Raw genomic sequence first — 15,582 nt, 5'->3', positions numbered from 1 at the left:
AGGAGAATGGAATTAGGCATCAGCATCACAGAGATCCTCACTTCCATCTATAAAGTTCTATTTAAGAAATAAAAAGTTAAAAACTGAACTAAACATGGTGTGAATTAATAGGAAATATGTGTATTGGTCTCTGTCCCTGGTTCCTCACACAGAACTTCTAAATCCCTTGGAATTTCCTGGGTGATAGGAGCATCTTTTTTTCTAATGAGGCAACTCTTGGTGGGCTCCTGGATGATCACCAGAAAGACCAAGCCGTGATTAGAAGCTTGGAACCTACAGTTCCACCCCACTCCCATCCTATGCGGAGGGGAAAGCGAATAGATAATGAGTTAATAATCAATCATGCCTACCTGATGAAGCCTCCAGAAAGATCCCTGAACTAAGGGGTTCAGAGAGCTTCTGAGTTGGTGAATACATCCACGTGCTCAGAGTGGCACATCCCCAGTCCAGAGGGAAAGAAGTTGCTGCGCCCAGGACCCTTCCAGACCTCACCCTACACATCTCTTCATCTGGCTGATCTGGCCGTTCATTTGTATCCTTTATCATATCCTTTTTTAATAAACTGGTAAAAGTATTTCCCTGAGTTCTGTGAGCTGCTCCCAAGAAGGTGCTGGTGGGCACCTCCAATTTGTAGCTAAGTTGGACAGAAATCGAGGATAGCCTACTACTTGAGATTGGTGTCTGAAGTGGGGGACAATCTTGTGGGATCAAGCCCTTAACCTGCAGGATCTGTCACTATCTCCAGGCAGATAATGTCAGAGCTAAGTTAAATTGTAGGATAACCAGTTGGTGTCAGACAACCAGTCAGTGAGGAAAAAACCCCATACACATTTTGATGACCAGAGGTGAAGTATTCTGTGCTGAGTTTGAACATAGAACAAAAAACAGTTGTTTTCTCCTATTATACACATGGCAAAAAAGGTTCAGATCTGACAGACCTCGGAGAGAGTGACATTGTATTGTACTTTTCTGTGAATTTAAAACACTTGAAAAAAATTTTAAAAGGAAACAAATAAATCTTAATTTTTATATAACCTGAATAAGGCCTAGTAAAATACTCCATTTGAAATTAAAATTTTGCCAGTGAGAAGAATTTCATAAATTCTATTTATGAAAAAGTCCCTTCAGAATAACCAAAATATAGTTACTTGAAGTTTGACAAACATAATATTAAAAACTAAATGTATATCCACTTTAAATGCACAACACACTCTAAAAATAACTAAAAGATAAAGAAAACTAAGTTACTAAAAATGAGAACTACCATCCATTGAAAAGAATAACTGTACCGTGCAGGTTAGTGTGACTCTAGTATGTCTTTCATACAAAATGAAAAAAATAAATTTTAAACTGTTTATAAAGGAACAAAATATACTGGGTGATGAAATTTCTCCAAACCTAGAAAAAATATATTGAAAAAATTATTTCCCTAACATATAGAAAGTCTATTTGAATTAAAATGAAAGAAATAAATACTAAATATTAGAAAGAAAATTTTAATCTAAGATAGCATAAATGCAAATTTTACAAAGGATACTTTTAACTGTCAAATTAGGCAACTTTGTTTACAAAAACAAATAATCATACTGCTGTTCTACTTTAGTAGAGATATAAAATGGTAATACTTTGTGGAAAGAAATATAACAAATTAATCAAAGACCTTAAAAATATTCACATACTTTTATCCAGTAATTATCTTTCTAGAAATACCTCCCATGGAAAATAATCAAAATAAAGACAAAAAATATTCATGTGCAAATATATATTCATCACATTATGTCTAGCAGAAAAAAATCATAAAAATCTTAAAATGGTATGATACACCTACATGATATATAAAATTTAATGACGTGAGAAATTATTATGATAATTAAGTAAAAAAGGAAAGTTATTAAGTTATACATTATGATCTTGACCATGGATAGCTATAATATTAAAAAAAACTGAAAGGAAATATGACAAAACATTAACAGTCTGCCTCTGAGTAATGGAATCATGGTGATTTGTTTCCTCAATTTCTTTTCTATAACATGTATGTCACTTCTACAATTATTATAGAAAAATAAAAATAGAAGAAAATTAGCATTTTCCACTAAATATAAAACATTTAAAACTAAGGTATTATGGCATTTATTAAAGTACCTTAACTAACTGTTCATTATTTTAATAAATCTTTGAAACATTCATTTCCGTAAAAAGGTGTTAAGGGCCAGACACAGTGGTTCATGGCTGTAATGCCAACACTTTAGGACGCCGTGGAGTGAGGACTGCTTGAGCCCAGGAGTTCAAGATTAGCCTGGGCAACACGGCAAGACCTCATCTCTATAAAAAAATTTTAGGCCAAGCACAGAGGCTCACACCTATAATCCCAGCACTTTGGGAGGCCAAACTTTTTTTTTTTTTTTTAATTAGCTGGATGTAGTGGAGCACTCCCGTAGTCCCAGATACTCAGGAGGCTGAGGTGGCAGGATCACTTGAGCCCAAGAGGTCAAGGCTGCAGTAAGCCATGATCATGCCACTGCACTTCAACCTAGGCAAAAGAGCAAGACCCTGTCTCAAAAAATAAAGAAAACAAAGGAAAAAAAAAAGTTGATTGGTAGCTGGTAAGATATAATGTACCTTTCAAAATGGAGACATATTCTTCCAGAATTCCTTCTTAGGTTTTTCTCTACTCTAAATCCTTCCAGTCACATGCACCTATATTTGGTCTAACTTCTAAGTATCTAAATATCCTAAAAAAGTTTCTTAATTTTATCATTCTGGGTCATTATAAATTTAACATCTTAACTCATACACTTTCATCAACCTGCCTAATGATAATATCTGAGACCCCAGGACCTCCCATTCACTGAAAGGGTCCCTTTAAATGTATCTCTGTTTTACAAAACATATCTATAAGGAAGGGATCATCACCTTGACTTTGTAGATGAGTGAACTCAGAGAGGTTAAGTAACTGTCCCTCTGTCACACAGCTAGAAAGTGGCAGAACTGTGACTTGAACTCTGATGATTCAACTGTAATACATCACACCATTTTTCAGTACAGCTAATGTAACATAAAATGCTGGGTTTTGCCATTTTAACCCTGCCCCCTAAGGGTTCCAGAGTTCCAGAAAAAGATACAATTACAAACAAAATGTAATTGAAGGAGCTTTACATTAATCATAGGAAAATATTTTAATCTGTCTCCTACTTTCTACACTTAACTATTGAGCATTTTGGCCCCAGAAAACTGAATCAATCTGAGGCCGGAAATAAGAGAATATATAGATAATCAGGTAAAATGATGTAGCCAACTATTTTCCAAAAACAACCACAGCAATATTCCCAGTCCCTCGTGCCCTTCTAGTAGCTTGTTACTCTCTCATCCAGAGGTGGAGACAATTTTCCCTCCAGCTTGAATTTAGCAGGCCTTTCTATCAAGTAATAAAATGTCTTGGAAGTAGTACTGTGTGACTTCCAAAAGTAAACTATAAATAGACAATACAGGTCTTCGCAGCTTCTCCCTCTCCTTCCTCTCACCCTTAGAAGACAGCCAACACACTAAGAAGATGCTCAGGCCACATATAAATGTTCTAACCAGTATCCAACCACCGTAGGTATGCATGAGTAGCACTCAAATGATTCTGGCCCTCACCTTTGAGCCACATCATCTAACACAAAGTGTAGCAAAAACAAATTATGCCCAATGAACCCTTCCAAATAAGAGACTCATGAGCAAAATATATGTTGTCCTAGTTTTAAGCCACAAAGTTTTGCAGCAGTTTGTCAAATAAATAACTAAAGCAGGTATCTTAGGCTATACTCACAGCAAGTTAAAGAATTTAGTGGTTATTTCCAGTAAACTTATATGATAATTTTTCTGCAATTATCCTCCTTGTAAATTAGCTGAACCAAAGCTTATAATGCCTTTGACTTTGGGTTGGTCTCTGAAGATTTAAGCATTCTGAGCTGCTTCATTCCCCTTTTAGAGTCAAACTACACACCTTGTTGAAATTTAAAGATTAGTGTTAACATCTTTTCAGGGGTGAGTTCTAAGCAAGGATGCCAAGAAACTCCCTTCCAAAAGACAAAGTCATGGCATCTATGTTTTGGTTTATACTATAAAAGACACTTGTAGAAAGATGTGCAGTTACCAATGTTCCCCCAGAATATATTTCCACAAAATATTTTAACAGAGAATGCAGAGTAAATGTGGGGGACAACTCCACAGATTTGAGTGAAGAAAGAAAAAAAATGCTATCACACTGCACTCCTAATGCAGACATCTGTACTCTGCAGATTTGTCCACTGGTTTAGGCCAGGGTACTGTTTACTGATTGCTTTGACTTTCATTAATTTTTTATAGCTTCACATGTAATTTCTAATCAACTTAGCTGAAAGAAGTGACAAATTCTCCTTTTTCATACAAATATAACAATTTTCCCCTCTAGAAAACATTTCGATGATAAGGTTTGCGTGAAGCCAACTTAAATGCAAACAGAACAGAAAAACTGAAAATAGTTCACTTTATAGCTTTCAGGAAAGAGTTTTAGGGTGGTAGTGGCCAATGTCATATTAAAAGTTAGCCAAGGTTGATTGCAGAGATTAATGATAAAATGGTATTGGCCGGGCACGGTGGCTCACGCCTGTAATCCCAGCACTTTGGGAGGCCAAGGCGGGTGGATCACAAGGTCAGGAGATCAAGACCATCCTGGCTAACAAAGTGAAACCCCGTCTCCACTAAAAATACAAAAATTAGCTGGGCGTGGCGCCGTGCGCCTGTAGTCCCAGCTACTGGGGAGGCTGAGGCAGGAGAATGGTGTGAACCCGGGAGGCAGAGCTTGCAGTGAGTGAGCCGAGATTGTGCCACTGCACTCCAGCCTGGGCGACAGAGCAAGACTCTGTCTCAAAAAAAAAAAAAAAAAAAAAAAAAAAAAAAAAAAAAAAAAAACCTTATAAAATGGTATTATATGAACATAATATGTTCTTTGATTGTAAAATACCTCAGGCTGGTAATCAAATATAAATTATATAAAGATTAGAGAAAAAAAACACTTTGTTTCTTAGGCATGGTTTGCATTAGTATAAGACCTTTTTGACAGCATAATGAAGACCAATCTGTTCCTTCCTACTAAACCTAGATCTATCTCAGTTTTAACCTCCCAATAAAGCCTTATTCAGGGTCGCACAGGATAGAAGAGACTAGCATCCTCATCATTAGCAAAGTAAAATTCCTATATTCTCCTTAACTTTTTGAACATATAGTATATGTACACTAGGTTATTTGCTAAAATTGATGTCATTTATTATACAGCTCATTGACAACACAATTTATTTATTTATTTATTTATTCATTTTATTTTTATTTATTTATCTTTGACATGGAGTCTCGCTCTGTCGCCAGGCTGGAGTGCAGTGGTGCGATCTCAGCTCACTGCAACCTCCACTTCCCGGGTTCAAGAGATTCTCCTGCCTCAGCCTCCCAAGTAGCTGGGATTACAGGCGCACACCACCATGCCCAGATAATTTTTGTATTTTTAGTAGACAGGGTTTCACCATATTGGGGTTTCACCATGTTGGCCAGGATGGTCTCGATCTCTTGACCTCATCATCTGCCCACCTCGGCCTCCCAAAGTGCTGGGATTACAGGCGTGAGCCACCGAGTCCAGCAGCCAACACAATTTATATCCAATCCTTTGATGAAAATAATATTCTTGAAATACATCAACTTCAGATTAAAAAATGGAAAATGAATCCAAAAGTTTATCTGTTATCCCCCCTTCTTTGAAGGGGAACAAAAAAACTGTATCATAAAAATGACAATCTTTCTATATAAATTTAAAGAACAATGGAAACCCAAGTAAAGGCTTAAAAATATACTTTTTACGATTAAATGTTAGGGTGATTCTATCCTTTACAATTCATATCTGTTGTATAAACACTATGGAATCTAATACGTTTTCAGGGCTCATTTGAATTAATATGAAATAAACAGTTGAAAACACTGAAAACGTTAAAGCACACTGGTTCCAGGAGCATGTTTTCAAGACAGGGAAAACTACACTACTCAAATCTCAACAAGGGAGTGGCAAGTGAGAGCTGGTTAAAGAAATTCCAACAATTCCTACTACAGAGAAATGTTTACATTAAAACAGAGGTCTTCCAAGGTCTGCAAACTTCTTTTTTTTGTTAATCTGAATGAGAATATCCCTGGAATTGTCTACAGATCCCACCACACCCTACTGTATACTACTTGGATATTTCAATGTTCTATGAAGAATTTGAGTTAGCAAAATCTACTGCTGACCGAAAGACTGAGGAAGAGACCATCTGTTTTATACATTACTACACCCCAAGCCCCTGGTGCAACTACATACATACAAAATATGTTTGTTGAATGAATTAGAGGGAGGGAAACAGATAGGGAGAAACAAAAAGGAAGGAAGAAAGAGAACAGATGCCCTGCTGTAAACATGAGTAAACAGAAGATTCAAACTATATTAAGAAAATATAATTGTTGGACAAGAAAATTCTTTTTTTTTTTTTTTTTTTTGACATGGAGTCTCGCTCTGTCGCCCAGTCTGGAGCACAGTGGTGCGATCTCCACTCACTGCAAGCTCCGCCTCCCGGGTTCACACCATTCTCCTGCCTCAGCCTCCCGAGTAGCTGGGACTCCAGGCACCAGCCACCACACCCAGCTAGAGACGGGGTTTAGTAGAGACGGGGTTTCACTGTGTTAGCCAGGATGGTCTCGATCTAACCTCGTGGTCCGCCCACCTCGGCCTCACAAAGTGCTGAAATTACAGGCATGAGCCACTGTGCCCAGCCAAGAAAATTATTTTCAGTCATATTTCCTGACCATTAGTAAGTCAGAACCCTGGCATTATTTCCCTATGAAAATCATCTAGAAAACACTGAGCATAGGCTCAAAGTGCTGCTAGAAGCTCAAAGTGTAGAACATGAGAACATGTGCATAAAACAACTAACAACAAAAAATATAGTAAATGAAACAAGAAAATTAAAATGGTACACTAGAAAATAGCTATTTACTGGTGTAAGAAGCATCCAGTGGGGACAGTGGGGGCCGGGGGAGAAAATAGCTGTTTAACCCAAAAGTCAGCAGTGATGGAGGAATAAAGAAAGACAAAAGAAATAAGACACATAGATTATAAGTAGCAAAATGGCAATTGTAAATCTTACCTTATCAGTAATTACATTAAAGGCTAATGAAACACTATAACCAAAAGGCACATATTGGCAGAATGAATAAGAAAACACGATCCAACTATGTGCTATCTACAAGAGACACACTTTATTTTCAAAGACACAATAAGCTGAAAGCAAAAGAATGGGAAAAAAAATTGTACTGTTAAAAAGTATAGCCTAAAGCTACCTCCTTACATATATTAAGTTCAGCCTAAAGGTTTCTCCATACATAGTGAACTGTAACTCAACTGGATGTGTAAACAGACTGTAACCTACCCTTGCACAAATCACCAAGTTTCAGCCAATCAAAGACAGCCAACTGTTCAAACTGTGTTCAAATAAGGCACGCCAAGCTGTAACCAATCCAGCTGTTTCTGTACCTCACTTCCGTTTTCTATACGTTACTTTTTTTTTTTTTCCTGTTCATAAATTTTCTCCAATTCAGCAGCACAGAGTCACTCTGAACCTATTCTGGCTGGGGGCTAAGGGGATGGAACAGAGGGTCCTGCTCTATTCAGGAATCATTCTTTGCTCAATCAAACTCTATTATATTCCAGTTGCTTAGTCCAAACTTTCTCTCATACCCCATATTCAATCTGTCATAATATCCCAATGTTCTACTAATAACATATATATCCAGTACTAGCCATTTCTTCTCACATATACTGCCACCCTCCTATCCAAACTTCTATCAGCTCTGGCTAATGCCTGGACCATTCCACAATCCTCCTTTCTGGTCTCTCTACCTTATCCCCATTGTCTATTTTCATCCCAAAGGCCAAGATAATCCTTTTAAAGTGTAGATAAGATCACTCTGCTTAAAATCCTCTGGCTTTCCATATCAATGCATATAAGTCAGAAGGCTGTCAATGGTTTAGAAGGCCCTACCCAATCTGCCCATGCTCACTGTATGTCCTCTCAGATCTCATTTCCCAGGTCACCCCATTACAGACACACTATCCTCTTTTTCCACCTAAATACATCAGAGGCACATGCCTTTGTCAGGAATGCTCTCCTGGCAAATATCCTCATGGCTTATTCCCTCACCTCCTTCAATTCTTTCCTCATTTTATCTGCTTCTTAGTGAGGCCTTTCCTGACCACCCTATTTAATACTGCAACCAGACCCCTATACCTCTCCCAATCCCCTATATATTGCTTTATTAATTTCCTAGGGCTGCTATAACAATGTACCACAAACTGGGTGGCTGATACAACAGAAATGTGTTATCTCATAATTCTGAAGGCTGGAAGTCAAAGATCAAGGTGTCGGCAGGGTTGGTTCCTTAGAAGGGCTGTGAGGGAGAATTTGTTTCAAGTCTCTCTCTCATCTTCTAGTAGCCTCAGGCAATCCTTGACTTGTAAATACTGTTCTCTAGTTAATCTTCACATAGTCTTCCCTCTGTAAATATCTGTGTCTAAATTTCCCCTTTTTATAAGGACACCAGTCATATTAGATTAGGGCCCACCCTAACAATCTAATGCTAACTTGATTATCTCCAAAACTAAGTTAAAGTCTGTGAAAATCGCATCTCCAAATAAGTTCACATTTTGGGGTACTAGGAGTTAGGAAGGGGATACAGTTAAACCCATAACAGCTAGTACAACCACAGAGGAAGCTGAGAGGGAGCAAAACTTTGTACAAATGGACAACAGTCAGCACAGTCTCAGCCCATGGTAATTGTTTTGCACCCTCACCCTTTATTCAGGTACTCCTTCCATACTCTGTTCACAGTCTACCCAAAATGTTAGGCTTTGCCTCTAGTTTTCAGCTCTGTGCTCATATGTTTAACCTGAAGCTAGAATGTGACTTTTATAGCTCACCCTTTAGCTCTTCACAATCAAATCACTTTAACATTATATCACTTAATTCTGGATCCCTGGCAAGCCCCAGTCTCTCTTTTAAACCAGCTGGCTCTTAGCTCAGGTAAGCCAGCCACTGGGGACATCATTTTTCTACCACATAAGTTTGAAATAATGCATTCTTATTACCCGTACTTAATGACCCAGTCTTGACAATTCTCCTACCTTAATCTCATATACAAACCCTTCTTTTCAGTCCTGTTTTTACTACCACAAATTCAAGTTCATACTACCACTTGTCTGAATCATTAAAATAGTCTCCCAGTTGGCTACCATGCCTCTACAGTATTACTTTCTAATCCAAGAAACCAACTGCTTTGGAAACATTCCTGAAATTTAGCCTGATTGCCTTGTTCCCCCACTTAAAAGAGATGAAACATGCGGGTTCAAATGAACATTTGGTTTGAATTCTAGCTTTGACAACTAGTTGTCACAAGACCTTGGGCAAGTCATTTAGCTCCTCTGAGCGTTAGTTTTTCTCCAAAATGAGTACTGTAATATCTACTACAAACAACAAGAGTAGTTATCAATATATCAGAGGACACATTAAAGATGGTCTATTACCTTCTAAGGCTGTCCACTGCCTAACAAGTAAGATCTGCACACTCTTACAAGATAATCAAACCCAGTTTGGGACAGTCCAGTCTAATCACCAACAACTCCCCCTCTGCTCCTATGTGAGACCACTAGAGACTCTTCAATCATACAAGGCATTTAAGACTCTCTTTTCTTGTGTTATCTGCTCAGCCTACAATACCCTTTTCCCAAATCTTCCCCCATCATTTTTCTAACAGTTACTTAAGGCCCAGCTCAAGTATCATATCTTTTAAGAACTAATACAATCTTTTTTTTTTCCAGCTGAGTTTTATTTGTGCTTCTCTTACACCATTTATTCAAGTTACTTATACACTAGTCTTTCTTTCTTATTAGGGCTAGGACTATGTGTTTTATCCACTATATTACTCGGTACCCTGTACTACAAACAGAAGCATTAAAGAAAAATAATAGTGACACTTAGAATTCTAAGATTAATTTCCAATACTATTTACAAAATTTATCCCAAAAAATTTATAGAGTCACCAATCCTATCTACATGCTTACAATGGAAATTGAGTATGTTCAATAAACTGGGACATGTCTAAAGGAAGCTATAACTTACTTAAATTATATAATTGAAACAGAAAGAAGAAATAAGACTTTTATGTCTGATTTATGGGGAATAATATGATTTTAATAACAGGTCCTATCAATTCAAAAGGATAAACCTTGTCACTTTATTTCATTTTAAAAGATAATACTCACAAATTATCAAGTAACTCAATTTCAGAAACACTCAAACATAACAAATGATCATATACATGTTCAAAATGTGGCACCAAGCTACATACCAATAAAATTTTGAAGATATTTTGTAAAAAATAATAATATTTGATCACTTCTGCCAGACTGGAGTATATATGTAATTCTTAAATAGTAAACAGGAGAAGAAATAAACAAGCAAATCATAAACTAAAAAAGAATGACCAAATAGTCGACTCTAGTATTCAAACATAAATTAACATTGAGTGCATAAAAAAGACTGCATTATGGATTTTTTGTCACACATCTATTTTAGAACATACAAAAAGAGAAAAACCATAGAGATGCATGTAGTATACAGATACAAGCAGGGCCATAGAGAAAGAATGGCTACAAAGATGAGAGAGAGTGGGAAGCACCTGCTTCCAATTTGTCTAATATACACTGTAAATAGTACCTGCTTCCTTGATTGGAAAAGCTCTAAGAGAAAAATTGCTCCACTGCATTAGAATGCATGAATATATATGCTTATACTCTCATGTAGCTGTACTGAAAGATATTATATGGGTCTCAAAATTCAGGCAGGGCAAATCTCAGTAACAAGATCACACTAATAACCTACCCATGGTAAGGCTCTAAAGACAAGGATAGATTTGAACATAACTCTAAACATTAAGTCCTCCCTGTGTCCACACAGCATGCATTTCAAACTGGACTAAGTAAAGACTCCAACACTGTCTAGAGAGAAAAGCAGTGTTTTTGCTGTGGGGATATCATCTCTCCAGGTATTGAATCCCTGACCTCTTAGCGTAATAACTAATTATCTCATATTTTAAAATACATAATCAATGCATATATATACATAAACAGATTTAAGCTAAAAGAAGAGTACAAATATTTTCTATGTGCAATAATAAAGACTACATGCAGGCAAGTTTACTGAGTATCTGTCTCTTTTGGCTTTTTAACTCCCAAGAATGTTTGAGCTGACCATTAAGGCTTTGCTACCAAGTCCAATTCTCAATGCTTCATCTCTTAATGGACTACACAATGGCTCTATTTTATAAGTACATATAAATATAAGATTTTACATGCCAATGGAGAATTTTTGTCTTAGAAGCTGACCTAATGTCTGAACTTTGGCTTACCTTGCTTACTTTCTCCAAAACCCTCTGGAAATCTATTTCTAGATCCTAAGTTTGTATACTAATTCCCCCCATTTCCACCACTTAGCAGGGTAAAATGCCCTTCCTGTGCTATTTCTTTATAATCCCATAATTCTCTTACAAATTAAATGACTGTATGCATTATGCTGTATTATTTTAGTTGACTTCCTATCAACCAAAAGTGTTCGCTCTGAACTCTTTTGCAGAAGCGCCCTGTTGCATCCTGCCACAAGGCCTTTGCACATGCTGCTCCCACTGGTGTGCCCTGCAGACAGCAGCTAAGGCTCACTTCCTAAGGGAAGCCTTTCCTACCTGAACAGAGCAGGTTCTTTTCTGATGCTCTCGGACATCATTATTTTAGTTTTTTTCTTCCCCACTGGAATGAGAGCTCCTTAAGGCCAGAAACTGTGTCAGGTCCCTTTCTATATCTCCAGCAAGTCCTAGGGCAAAAATGGTATTCATTAAGTATCCATCAATCAAAACCATAGGTTGACAATTATTGAAGCCAGGCAACTGGTACACGCAGAGTAGGGGAGGGAGGATGTTTCATTGTGTGTGTGTGTGTGTGTGTATACTTGAAATTTGTTTAACACTGGGTGAAAAACTCTTTGTGGAAGAGACTTATAGCTATATATAAGTAATCTTCAATAAGTAAAAGAGTCTATAAACAAATTGGACTTGTTCAGTTTTGCCACTGAGAACTAGTATCAATGAGTAAAATCCAGAATTTTGGCTTCACATAAGAAAGAACTCTCCATTGCTTAAAAGTGTCTGGAAATAAAGCTGGTTCCAAAGAAGAAAGGGAGGACCCTGCCACTCGGGTAGTTATACTCAAGCAGTTGGATAATCAGTGGATTCCTAGTTAGGGGATTAAAGGACCAAATGAGAAAAATGAACTTGAAGAAATCTTCAAATCTTTTGAGTATCTGAAAACAAAGTTTATTGTCTTAAAATAGATATATAGAAGTCAATATGACACACAGAAGTCAATATAAAAATAATTATTGATTTCATATTTCATATAAAGCATCTATAAAGAATGAAGTTTTTACTTAAAACCAATCTCCCTGAAAGCTTTATCTTGCAGGTGTTCACTCTGCACTCCAGCTTCTCTCAATGCGCCCTGTTGCATCCTGCCACGTGGCCTTTGCACATGCTGCTCCCACTGGTGTGCTCTTCAGATAGCAGCTAAGGCTCACTTCCTAAGGGAAGCCTTTCCTACCTGACCAGAGCAGGTTCTTTTCTGATGCTCTCAGACAACCATATCCCTTTGCTAGAGATAGAGAGCACAGATGCCATATTTTCACTCACCACTGTATCCCCAGTGCCTGTCACAAAGCCTGGCATGTTGTAAGTGCTAAATAAATATTTGTTGAATGGATGTATGAACGCCAACACTCCCTATGAATCCAGCATTTTCATAAATTATAATCTAAACTGAACATGTCAACTTGCCAAAAGATAGTCAACCTATTTCTCTACCAGAAGTGATTCAGCTCTCATCCTAGAGGATGAGAACAATAAGAAAACAGTTAGCCAGCTCCCAAGGCAGCTTTTTTGTTTTTGTTTTTGTATTTTGAGACAGGGTCTCGCTCCATCACCCAGGCTGGAGTGCAGTGGCAAGACTGTGTGGCTCACTGCAGCCTCAATCTCCATGGCTCAACTAATCCTCCCACCTCAGCCTCTCGAGTAGCTGAGACTACAGGTATGTGGCACCATTCCTGACTAATTTTTAAATTTTTTTGTAGAGACGGGATCTCACTATGTTGCCCAGGCTGGTCTCAAACAATCCTCCCACCTCAGCCTCCCAAAGTGCTAGGATGACGGGCATGAACCACTGAGCCTGGCCCCAAGGCATTATTTTTATACTTTTTTTTAACATGAAAATATAACATTTTCAGTAACTTTTAGCTACACAATACACAAAATAAATTTATTTTTCAGAACACTTTTAAGATTGTGACAAGCCAAATGATGCTGAGGTCAAACTGTGGTTTATTAAGCTGAAAGAATATATTGTATGGACATGAAGTTTAATAAGGATGTTTAGGTAACGAAGAAGTAATGAGAGATTCAGGACAGATGGACAAGCATCAGGTCATATAAACTATTTCCACATGTATGTCTGAAGGAAGATATGAAAATGCCCAAGATAGGAATAATTTGTGTTGCTAAGAAACACTAAGGTTGATGAGTAAACTGTCTCTCTTACAAAGACCAACTAAAATCATGTCATTTATCAGTGCAATGTGATTAATAATTATTCACTTTAGAAAACCTTTATAAGATAAACTAAACCAAAAGAAAGGCAAAAATTTTAACACTCAGAAATCACTAATGTATATAATGTATACAGGGACATTTAGTGTAGTATTTTATTGACTTCCATCAAAAGTGTTCATTTAGGACAAAGTTACAAGATTCTACCTTTGGCTATAAAATTATGACTGAAAAAAATACTCTATTAAAGTACAAAAAATATTCTATCCACACAAAAACAATCACTTACAGCTAATACACAAAGTATTTCAAATTCCAAAGAAATAAATTCTAACAAAGTTAAACAACACTGTTTCAGGACTATTTCATTTTTATTTCAATTTTGGAAAAATTACCCCGATTTCTGAATCAGAGCCACACTCCAACACTGTACCATGTTGAAACCCCTCAGGCTCAATCCTATTTCTTATAAACTTTAGCTTTAATTTTGGTCCCAACATGAACTTTCACCCAGACTACACTTTCACCCAGGTCATCCTCACCACTATGAGGGCCAACCCTGGACTCGGTCTCTCCTGCACTTCAGAGACAAATGACAAACCAAGAAAAAGATGAAGAGAAGTCTTCAAAATGAGTATAAACTTCAAAGAATGATTGCTTTATAATGAAATAATAAAATTTATATTGGAGAGGTGTGAATTTGGAAAAGACTTAGCTTAGTTTGCCCTACATATGGAAAACTATTATTATTACTGTTTTAGTTTTATAAATTGATTTCCTCTGATATTAAGGAATGCATTATGTGATTTACTAACATTCCAAATCTACAAATTAGAAAACACAAAGAGTCAAAAAAATCATTTAACTTTTCGTCATGAAAATCTTCAATTATACCCAACAGTAGGGAGAAAAGTTTAATGAACCACCATCACCCAGCTTCAACAATTATCATTACTCAGTCAATTTTACCTACAAGAAATCTATTCTTGAATAATGCCAAGAGCATACTGAATTGAGACATTCTTTTAAAAGTGTGCCTGCCAGCTTGACCACGGAGAAACAATGGATTTCACGCAAAAACTTTCTTTTTGTCTCTTTCTGGTCTATTACACTTACTCAAGAATAAATCAACTCCTGGCCTATAGTAAAAATTCAAATAATCCTCATGACTTTTCTGGTCCCTCATAAGTAAGAGAAAATCATATAGTCAATTTAAATGGTAGGTCTCGGTTCAGTAATTCAAAATTACTAGTCTTGGCTGGGCGTGGTGTCTCATGCCTGTAATCCCAGACCTTTGGGAGCAAGATTCCGTCTTTTTTTTTTTTTCTTTTTTTTGAGACAGAGTCTCACTCTGTTTCCCAGACTGGAGTGCAGTGGTGCAATCTTGGCTCACTGCAATCTCCACCTCCCGGGTTCAAATGATTCTCCTACCTCAGCCTCCTAAGTAGCTGGGACTACAGGTGCATGCCACCACACCTGGCTAATTTTTTGTATTTTTAGTATAGATGGGGTTTCACCATGTTAGCCAGGATGGTCTCGATCTCCTGACCTCGTGATCCACCCACCTCGGCCTCCCAAAGTGCTGGGATTACAGGTGTGAGCCACAGTGCCGGGCTGGATTCCGTCTCTTAAAAAAGAAAAAGAAAGTCTTAGATAACTAGGGAAAATTGAATATAGACTGTATAGTATACATTATTATACCAATGGTAAAGACCTCGGTGTGGTAAAAGTATTACGACTACATAGAAGAATATTTTAACTTTTTTTTTTTTTTTTTTGAGATGGAGTCTCGCTCTGTCGCCCAGGCTGGAGTGCAGTGGCGCGATCACTTCAAGCTGCGCCTCCCAG

General features: G+C 37.3%; 1 protein-coding gene across 24 annotated transcripts in view; it reads right to left on the bottom strand.

Moving 5' to 3' along the window:
- Nucleotides 1–15,582, bottom strand: part of GTDC1 (glycosyltransferase like domain containing 1) — a 385,416-nt gene that overhangs the window by 334,556 nt on the left and 35,278 nt on the right. For 3 of the 24 annotated variants that reach the window (XM_063595149.1, XM_055108477.2, XM_008976433.5), the window contains exon 2: nt 11,827–11,954. The exons of 18 other annotated variants lie outside the window; for them this stretch is intronic. The gene's annotated coding sequence lies outside the window, so the exon portion shown is untranslated. Of the gene's footprint in view, nt 1–11,826; nt 11,971–15,582 lie in introns of those variants that run through there. 3 more of the 24 variants (XM_008976426.5, XM_063595147.1, XM_063595148.1) reach the window with 2 other exon arrangements.

The sequence above is a fragment of the Pan paniscus genome, chromosome 13 (assembly GCF_029289425.2).
Source record: "Pan paniscus chromosome 13, NHGRI_mPanPan1-v2.0_pri, whole genome shotgun sequence".
In the NCBI taxonomy this organism is placed as follows: Eukaryota; Metazoa; Chordata; class Mammalia; order Primates; family Hominidae; genus Pan; species Pan paniscus.
This window is presented reverse-complemented; position numbering and strand designations above follow the sequence as displayed.